At 41.0% G+C, this 9,524-nt stretch overlaps 1 non-coding gene across 1 annotated transcript; it reads left to right on the forward strand.

Moving 5' to 3' along the window:
• The first annotated feature begins 7,649 nt into the window (after positions 1–7,649).
• LOC112086154 lies at positions 7,650–7,756 on the forward strand. The gene has a single exon (XR_002899333.1). It is a non-coding gene; the product is annotated as a small nucleolar RNA R71 (small nucleolar RNA).
• The last annotated feature ends 1,768 nt before the right edge of the window (positions 7,757–9,524 follow it).

Raw genomic sequence — 9,524 nt, forward strand, 5'->3', positions numbered from 1 at the left:
GTCTTGTATGACATTTGATATATGTATTTGTATTTGGATTAAACTGAATTAGGGTGTGTTCTTCTATTTCTATTATTGATTTTGGATTATGGAAAACCAAATATTGGGAAAATTTGGTATTATTGGTGAAACCACATATAAATGGTATAACCTAGTATTATTTGGTGTAACCAGTTATATATGTGGAATACTAGGCCTAAACAGTTCGAGTTAAAATTATTAGAATAATGTTTGTACAGAACATAAGGGAGTACTAAACATAACGAAATGTGCACACACGGAATCCAGAACATAAGAAAGTACAAAAAACAAAAAACATAAGACAGAAAACATCTGACACATTCACCAGTCTCCCATATCAGGACCAACCCTAACTACCCAGTACACATATAGGAAGAACCTTCCGCATTCGCGAGTTAAGAAGCAGTAGTCGCAGATGTTCCCTGGTTTATACTCATCATTCCACCAACGCTCCCATTGGTTAACTGTACTGCACGGACAGTGGATAAGAGTATTGAGGCGCGGTAAAAAGCGACGGTGGCCTTCATTGAATATCTCTGGCAATCCCAATGGCCAACCAAGATATATGATAACTAAGGTTTTCAAGGCCTTAATAAGGGTTATCAATCCCTTATGTCACTTGTAGTACAAAGGGTGTCAATCCAAATGTGTGTTTGCTAGACACTAGTTTATGTGACAAGTTCTTAAGTCAAGCTGAATAAAAGATGAGTTTGGTAAAACCAGCAACAAGAAAGCATAAACAAGAAACAAACAAGCAATGATTAATGAACTAAACAAAGCAAGCAAACAAAACAAAGTGATGATGATTAAGCAAATGATAAAAGCTAAACCTCTAGATGTGATCATTGATTAGGGTGCTTTAGATATTGAATCATGATGCTAAGAACATAATGCAACACTTGCTACTCTTTAGTCTAGGCTTCTTAATCAGATTAATTCATTCCCATGACAATAATCCCTTTGCTAATCACTTAATCAAGTCTAACAACCATTAGATATAATCAAGCAATCAACAAGCATAATGCATCAAGCCTAATAAGTGACCAAACAATCTCTCAACCAAGAAGACTGAATCTTACACAGAAAGACATAGCAAGCAATCACATGATCTCAAACATTTCAACTTAGAACTTTAATCTAGACTAATCCTCTTATGAAGGCATTAATCTCTACACTAATCCACTTTTAAACCAAATCATCATTTGTGAAATATGAATCAATGAGCATTAGGAAACAGTTCTAATATGTCATTCATGCATTTAACAAATCATTCCCATGATGAAAAAGGCATAAACCCTTAAGTTAGCTCATTCAGGCATTTCATCAAACACCTTGTGGGTGGAGAAATGCCTAAGTTCTAGATCAAGCTTATAATGAGAGATCTAGCATTAAGAGCAGCTAACTAAAGAAATGTAATGAGAATCTAGACCATAAACATCACAAATCAAACATCTAAGCACCCTAATCTACACACCTAGAAGTTTAAGAGAAGACTACTCACTAATCATGAAGAACACATCTAATCTTTTGCAAAAGATGATGTTAATCATGATTAGAAGCAGAAATGAGATGATGAGATGATAAGAAACAGCCTTAAGATGATTAAATCAGCAAGATATCTCTTAATCAAAAACGTTTTTACATTAAAAAGGAAAGAAAATTAGAGAGAAACTAAGATAGAAGAAAAAGTGTCTAGGGTTTTTCTCCATAAAGCTATATATACTAAGTGCTAATGAACCGGGTCAGCCCGGAACAAACCGGGTCCTGACCCGGCTTTAGTGGGTAATGTGGAAATACTGCGGGTTGGTTCAGTGTCTCCCAGGTAGCATGCCCAAGTCGCAGTAGATGAAGAACTTGTCTTGTGAGACTTAAATCGCTTTGTCTTAGCCGACGTCCAAGTAGGAGTGTTTTGCGAGTCTTGCTGCGGCTTAATCTTCTTCTTCTTCAACTCGCAGGACCAAGGCGGTTTCTGGGGAATGTACAAACCGTGCGGCCTGGTCTCCTTGCTCCCAGCCAGCACGCCCAACCCGGAGTAATTTGCGAGTGATCATGCGGCTTGGTTCCAGTGTCTCCCAGGTAGCATGCCCAAGTCGCAGTATTGTGGACATAGCAATTTTCTTGCTCGGGAGCCTCAGACCTCATCCATTGATAGCTTACCCGCACTTCTCAACTCGCATCATCAATTTCCAGGCATTCGTTTTCAGGCCTGCGAGTTAACCAAGTCGCAAGGCTTTCTCGCAGCATTCAGAGCAGCTTGGAGCACTTCGCATTCCGGAGAGTGTAACTTCTAAGATACTTGTCCGAATTGAGTGATTCCGGTTGCAGAGGACAGAGGACTCATATATCTCAAACTTTTACGAAGGAAGCTTTGGTGCTTGGGAAGTGGAAGGCTTCCTGGAGGGCTCATCTTTGCAGTGAATTTACACGATCAGAGAGAGGCGTCTAGACATGTGTCTATTCCGGAGACCGTATCTTCCTGCTCATAGCTCCGAATTGAATGATCTTGGATGTTCTGGAAAGAGGACTCAAGTGTCTCGGATTCTCATGAAGGGCTCGGAAACTGAATCGGCCTGAAAGTGCACCGTCCTTCGCATTCTTCAGAGCTCATCGGCTTGGTCCAAAACAGCAGCGAGACAGGGGTTCCTTCCGAAGAGCTTAACTTTCTACTCACGCGTCCGAATTCCATGATTCCACTTGATATGGAACCGCAATCCAATCCTCTCCAACTTCGATGAAGCACCCGACAGCTGAATCGGACCGGAAGGTTCCCCGGACAGAGACATGTTTGCACCCGGAGATTTTGGCCGAGAAATCCTTTAGCCGGTACGCGTTTTGGCCGGTAAAAATCCACCCGCGGTACGCGTTTTGGCCGAGAAAAACCTTCCTGGTGCGCGAGGATGGCTGATAACCTCCAAAGACCCAATTTCAACATTTTTCAAGCTTTGATCACCATTCCACTTCCTGGATTCATCTTTTCAGCTCCAAATAACTCCAAATACACCTGATAAACACTCAAAACATGCAAAGACTCATTGGGACCTAATGCATCTCCTAAGTCCTACAACAATGCCTAAAGACCTAAAATGTATGCAAATGAGACATAATTTGGACTTAAATATGTACATTAAATGATGCAATTTATGAATATATCAACTCCCCACACTTATCCTTTGCTTGTCCTCAAGCAAAAAGAACAAATGAGAGAGAGAGGTTGAATGCATTGGGAGTTCATATTTCCTTTGAAAGAGAAAAGTGACCACTAAGAGAATTCAAGATCATGCTCAATATGCAATGCAAGACCATACTCTGATGTATCAACTCAACAGTAATCTCCACAAGTTCTCTTATTCCTCAACTCTTTGACATTCATTAGGCTCTTTACCAAGTGGATCAAATGATGCAATGTTCAAACAAGCAAAGTTTGGCTAGGGTGAGGTACTGAGACTAAAATGCTCTCATCAGCGCCTAAGTGGGTTCAATGCAGCAAGGGGATCTCTCTATGAATGATCAAACTTTGGCAGAATGCTAAAGGTAAAAAGCAACCTATGCATACAAGGGCAAGGACTCATCCCACCCCACACTCTACTCAAAGCTTTCTCACTTGCTCAAGCTCTCAAGAACCTCACTTTCCACACTCATTTTCCTCTCACTAGGGGACTCACTTATCATTTTCACACTCAAGTCTTGGAGTTCAAATTTTACATAGCTCCTTTTCACTTTCTTTTGTAACTTCTAGCCTCTTTTTCTTTCTTTTTAAAACATTTGAGCTCTTGGGCTTCTTTTCTTTTCTTTTCACTTAGAGGCTAGACTTTTTCTTTTCAAAACACTAGAGCTCACTTTATTTGACTCAAAACTCCAAGACTGATTTCTTTTCTTTTTCTATCCCCTAGTTCTCACCATTCTCCTTTTATTTCCACTCATCTCTCCTTTCCACTTACCAACAAGTATTCCCCCACACTTTTGCTCTCAATGTGACTTGCCCTTGTCGCTCTAAACCTAACACTTTCTGCTAAGTTTGATCCAAGGTGGCCTTTCAATCACACACAAACATTTGGCTTGAAAGAAGGATGGGTTCAGGGTGAGGAAAACTGATCCAGATGTGGACTCAGCTATTTGAGCTAAGGAAGAGGGTGGTAAAAACAGGATTCTAGCTCAAATATGTATATAGGTATCCACAAACTTATTTAAACAATGCATCACAAGATCATTTCAAGTCAAGTTCAAGGTTTTCACTTATTAAAGTTGAGTTCAATTAAAACTTGCTTCTCAGATTCAAACCATTTCAAGCCTTGCAAGCACATAAGTCATTTCACAAGCATATTTAATCCAAATTCTCAAAGTGATGTACACTCAAGGAAAGAACCTATCATTACTCCCATTTGCATATGATGCAACCTATATGAAAATGCAAACTAGACTCAACCTAAAATGTGAATGCAACTACATGAGCATTTTTTTGTGAAATTTTTTCAGATTTTTCCATTTTTTTGGTTTTTATATGCACTTAGATGAATGCAAAATGAGACTCAAAGTGAAAAGGAAAATAAGAGCAGAATAAACATGATTAGTAAACACAAAACCCCTCCCCCACACTTAAATAACACAGTCCCTTGTGTTATAAAAGCATGAGAAAGAGAAAAAATCAAACATGAAATGCAAAAGATAAAGAACAATGCTAAATGCTCATTTACAAGTATTTGGAGTGATACCTGGTGTGGTTCTTGTGCAAAAGGGGAGTGAGTATCTGCACCAGATGAGGCCAGACACCACTGGAGATGGATTTGGCTTGGCCTGAACTCCCTTGTGCGGCCTGGACTTGTCTTGGACCAACTCGCAGACTTTGGGACATAGATACCTCGACCTTTCTTCTTTTTGGTGCGGCCTGGTCTCCTTGCTCCCTAGGTAGCACGCCTCACTCGGAGTAATTTGCGAGTCTTCATGCTGGTTGGCTTCCTTGGGTTTCAGGTAGCAGCACCAGGTCGCAGGTTTTTGGACTTAAACACCTCGGCCACTTTTCTTTTTGGTGCGGCCTGGTTTCCTTGCTCCCAGCCAGCACGCCCAACCCGGAGTAATTTGCGAATGGACGTGCGGCCTAGCTTCCTCTCTTCTGACCCGCACTCTCAAGCCGCAGTATTTGGGACTTAAACACTTTGGGCCTCTTCATGGTTTTGTGCGGCTTGGTCTTCTTACACCAGGTAGCACGCCCAAGCCGGAGTAATTTGCGAGTTGGGCTGCGACCTGGGCTCTTCTTGCACCAAGCCGCACATCTAGGTAGCACTCAGGCGCCTTCCAAGCTTTTCAAACCTTAGACACTTCTCTAAGCCCTTTCACATGCTCCATTCCATTCATCACTGAGCTATGTCCTCCAAAAATCACCTAGAACCTGAGACCAACTCACAAAACCCATCAAAAGATCCTAAAACATAAAAAGAAATGAGAGAAAAGAATAAAAAGATTATATACAGGGATAAGCTTGGGGTGTCTCCCAAGAGCACTTTGTTTAAAGTCACTAAGTTTGACTTTGAAAAACCTGTTTTCAGCTGGGGTGAGGTTGAGCACTGATGCTCTTTAGCACTTCAATGGTCCTGAGCAAGAAAGCTGAGTTGGTTTGCTGCCTTTGGGAACCATTAGACCCTTGTCCTTGAGATCCCACCTTGAGACCTTTGTCCACCAGCTCTTGAATACCATCTGGGTCTTTATCAAAGATGGCCCTTGTGAGACATGCCCTCACTTCAGCAAACAGACCTGGCTTCCCATTGCAATCCAGCTTATACTTCAGAGAACCATCATCATCAACCCAAGGAGTGAGATCAAAGTCTTGAGAAGAAAGATCAGGTTTAATACTCTTTTCTTCTGATGCTGAGCCATCACTTTTGGTGTTAATCATCCTTAGATCACTAAGTGTAGGAGACCATGAGAGCAAGATGTCTTCTTCTCTGATCAATGGCTGTTCAGTCCCATCCTTGTAAACAGAGTTGGTGTGAGGTTCGTTTTCCATTTCCACAGCTGAGAGAGATTGGGATCCACCTAAAATCCCAGCACTTCCTACATACTTCATCTCAAGTACCTTAGGGGGTTCTATCTCTTGAACAACTGATCCACAAAATTCAGCTAAAGGTGGTTAAACAGGGTAAAAGGCATCCTTATCCACCTTTGTAAGCTCCACTCTTTGAGTATCAAAGTCAATCATTGCACCAGTGGTGCTGAGAAATGCAGTTCCAAGCAATAGGGGGAGCTCTTTGGTCTTCTTCATCTTCATGATGACAAAATCAGTGGGAATTATGCATTCACCAACTTGAAGTGGATAGTCTTCTAAAAATCCATATGGTTTCTTGGAGTAGGAATCACCAAAGGTGATAGAAGAAGGGTAGGACGTTATAGACTTGACCTTTAGCTTCTCCATCATATCTTTAGACATTATACTCACACTTGAGCCTGAATCACACAAAGCATTCTCAACTCTAAAGTTTCCAAGAGTGCAAGAGATGGTGAACTTCCCTGGGTTGCCTAGCTTTGGGAGGGAGGTGGGCTTCATCTGAGTTGATTCAGAGGTGGAGGCACAATCTGTTAGCTTTGCTCGACCAGTTGGCAGCTCCTTTGTTTCAATAGACACTGAATCATTCCCTTGCTGAACAGAAAGAACTGAACCGGCTGCCCCCACACTTTTGCTCTCAATGTCCTCATTGAGTTCATGTAAGAAGCCCATGAAATCATCTATAATGGTGTCCTCATCCACTTGAGTGTGTGCATTCTCAGTACAAACTTGACCATAAAGGAGGTCTTCAATCTCTTGCTCAACAGCTGAATGGTCATCATTGGAGTAGATGGCATTGCAATAATCTTTTGAGTTTTGAAGAGCTTTACCAAGAAGAGAGACTTGTGGTTCAGAAGTGCAGATGCCCTTGTTCTTTTTAATAGACTTTAGTTCAGCGCCCAATGTCTCCAGGTCAGATACCATCTTTTGTTGTCCTAGTAAGAGCTGTTGGAGAACAACATTGAAATCAGGACTTTGTTGAACAGTTGGTGGGCCAAAACCAGGAGGTGGAGCCTTTGGCTGTAGGCTGACTTGATTTGTGAAGCTATTCCCTTGATTCTGAACCGCTGGTTGCTGAAAACCCTGTTGACCTTGGGAGTTACCTTAAAACTGATTCTGTTGAACAAAGCTTTGAGGAGGGTATATTTGGTCTTGGGGGTTGGCCACATTGTTGCTCCTATAGGAAAAGTTCTGGTGGTTGTTGAAGTTGTTGTAACCATTGAACTTGTTTTGATTCCCAATGAAGTGCAACTCCTCTTGAGTGAGACCCTCTTCATTGATATTTGTGAAGCATCTCTTCTCCTCACTCACATAGTGTATAGGCTTTTGAGTGACAGCTAGGGCTTTGTCAAGCTTTATATTCAACACTTTAAACTTCTCTTCCAGCCCTTGGTATCTACCAGAATCTTCTCCTCTATAGCTTCTATCATAATCTTCCCCATAAGTGTCTTGGCTCATGGCTAAGTTCTCAACAAGTTCCATAGCTGCATTGATTTCTTTTGCCAAGAAATTTCCATTTGATGCTGTGTCCAACTGAATCCTGATCTTAGGAACAACTCCTCTATACAAAGTGCTAAGGAGGGAGGCTTCTGAAAAGCCATGATGTGGACACTTATTTGTGTAGCTTCTAAACCTGTCCAAAGCTTCTCCAAAGATCTCATTAGAATGTTGAGTGAAGCTGGAAATCTGGTTCCTTAGCTTTGCAGTCCTTGAGCTTGAGAAGAATTTGGATAGAAAGGCAATCTTGCATTGCTCCCATGTGTGGATGGATCCTCTTGGGAGGTTCTTTTCCCACTGATGTGCCTTATCTCCAAGGCTGAATGGGAACAATCTCAGTTTGAAGCTGTCTTCAGATACCCCATTGATCTTAGTGAGATCACAAACTCTGTCAAACTGATCCAGATGCTCCAAGGGATCCTCCATAGGTAAGCCATGGAACTTCTGATTCTGGACCATATTGATTAAAGAGGCCTTCACCTCAAAGTTGTTGTTTTGGACAGGAGGTGGCCTGATTCCTGCTCCATACTGGTGTGCATAAGCTCGGTCATTCTCACCAACAAATACTGGTGGAGGCTGATGACGTAAGGGTGGGTTTGGGTGGGGCTGTGGCTGGTTAACATGAGGTAGGTCTTGGTTCTGGTTACCATGAGCGTGTCCCTGATGGACCTGAGCCTGTTGAGCCTGAATTCCAATCCCATTACCAGCTCTTTGACCGTGATCAGCTTCTTGAGCCTGATGCTCATTCCCAACTTGCTGATTCACTCCTAACCTCTCCAAGTGAACAGCTCTTTCTCTTGGTCTTCTGGCTTGGCTTCTTGTGATCATAAACCTGAAAACAAAGACAGAGCTTGAAAGGTGATCAGTAAAACAAAAGAAACTTGATCTCAAAAACTATATCAGAAACTAATGCTAACAATCCCCACACAATATGGCAACGGCGCCAATTGATAACTAAGGTTTTCAAGGCCTTAATAAGGGTTATCAATCCCTTATGTCACTTGTAGTACAAAGGGTGTCAATCCAAATGTGTGTTTGCTAGACACTAGTTTATGTGACAAGTTCTTAAGTCAAGCTGAATAAAAGATGAGTTTGGTGAAACCAGCAACAAGAAAGCATAAACAAGAAACAAACAAGCAATGATTAATGAAATAAACAAAGCAAGCAAACAAAACAAAGTGATGATGATTAAGCAAATGATAAAAGCTAAACCTCTAGATGTGATCATTGATTAGGGTGCTTTAGATATTGAATCATGATGCTAAGAACATAATGCAACACTTGCTACTCTTTAGTCTAGGCTTCTTAATCAGATTAATTCATTCCCATGACAATAATCCCTTTGCTAATCACTTAATCAAGTCTAACAACCATTAGATATAATCAAGCAATCAACAAGCATAATGCATCAAGCCTAATAAGTGACCAAACAATCTCTCAACCAAGAAGACTGAATCTTACACAGAAAGACATAGCAAGCAATCACATGATCTCAAACATTTCAACTTAGAACTCTAATCTAGACTAATCCTCTCATGAAGGCATTAATCTCTACACTAATCCACTTTCAAACCAAATCATCATTTGTGAAATATGAATCAATGAGCATTAGGAAACAGTTCTAATATGTCATTCATGCATTTAACAAATCATTCCCATGATGAAAAAGGCATAAACCCTTAAGTTAGCTCATTCAGGCATTTCATCAAACACCTTGTGGGTGGAGAAATGCCTAAGTTCTAGATCAAGCTTATAATGAGAGATCTAGCATTAAGAGCAGCTAACTAAAGAAATGTAATGAGAATCTAGACCATAAACATCACAAATCAAACATCTAAGCACCCTAATCTACACACCTAGAAGTTTAAGAGAAGACTACTCACTAATCATGAAGAACACATCTAATCTTTTGCAAAAGATGATGTTAATCATGATTAGAAGCAGAAATGAGATGATGAGATGATAAGAAACA

The sequence above is a fragment of the Eutrema salsugineum genome, unplaced genomic scaffold (genome assembly GCF_000478725.1).
Source record: "Eutrema salsugineum unplaced genomic scaffold, Eutsalg1_0 scaffold_23, whole genome shotgun sequence".
Classification (NCBI taxonomy): domain Eukaryota; kingdom Viridiplantae; phylum Streptophyta; class Magnoliopsida; order Brassicales; family Brassicaceae; genus Eutrema; species Eutrema salsugineum.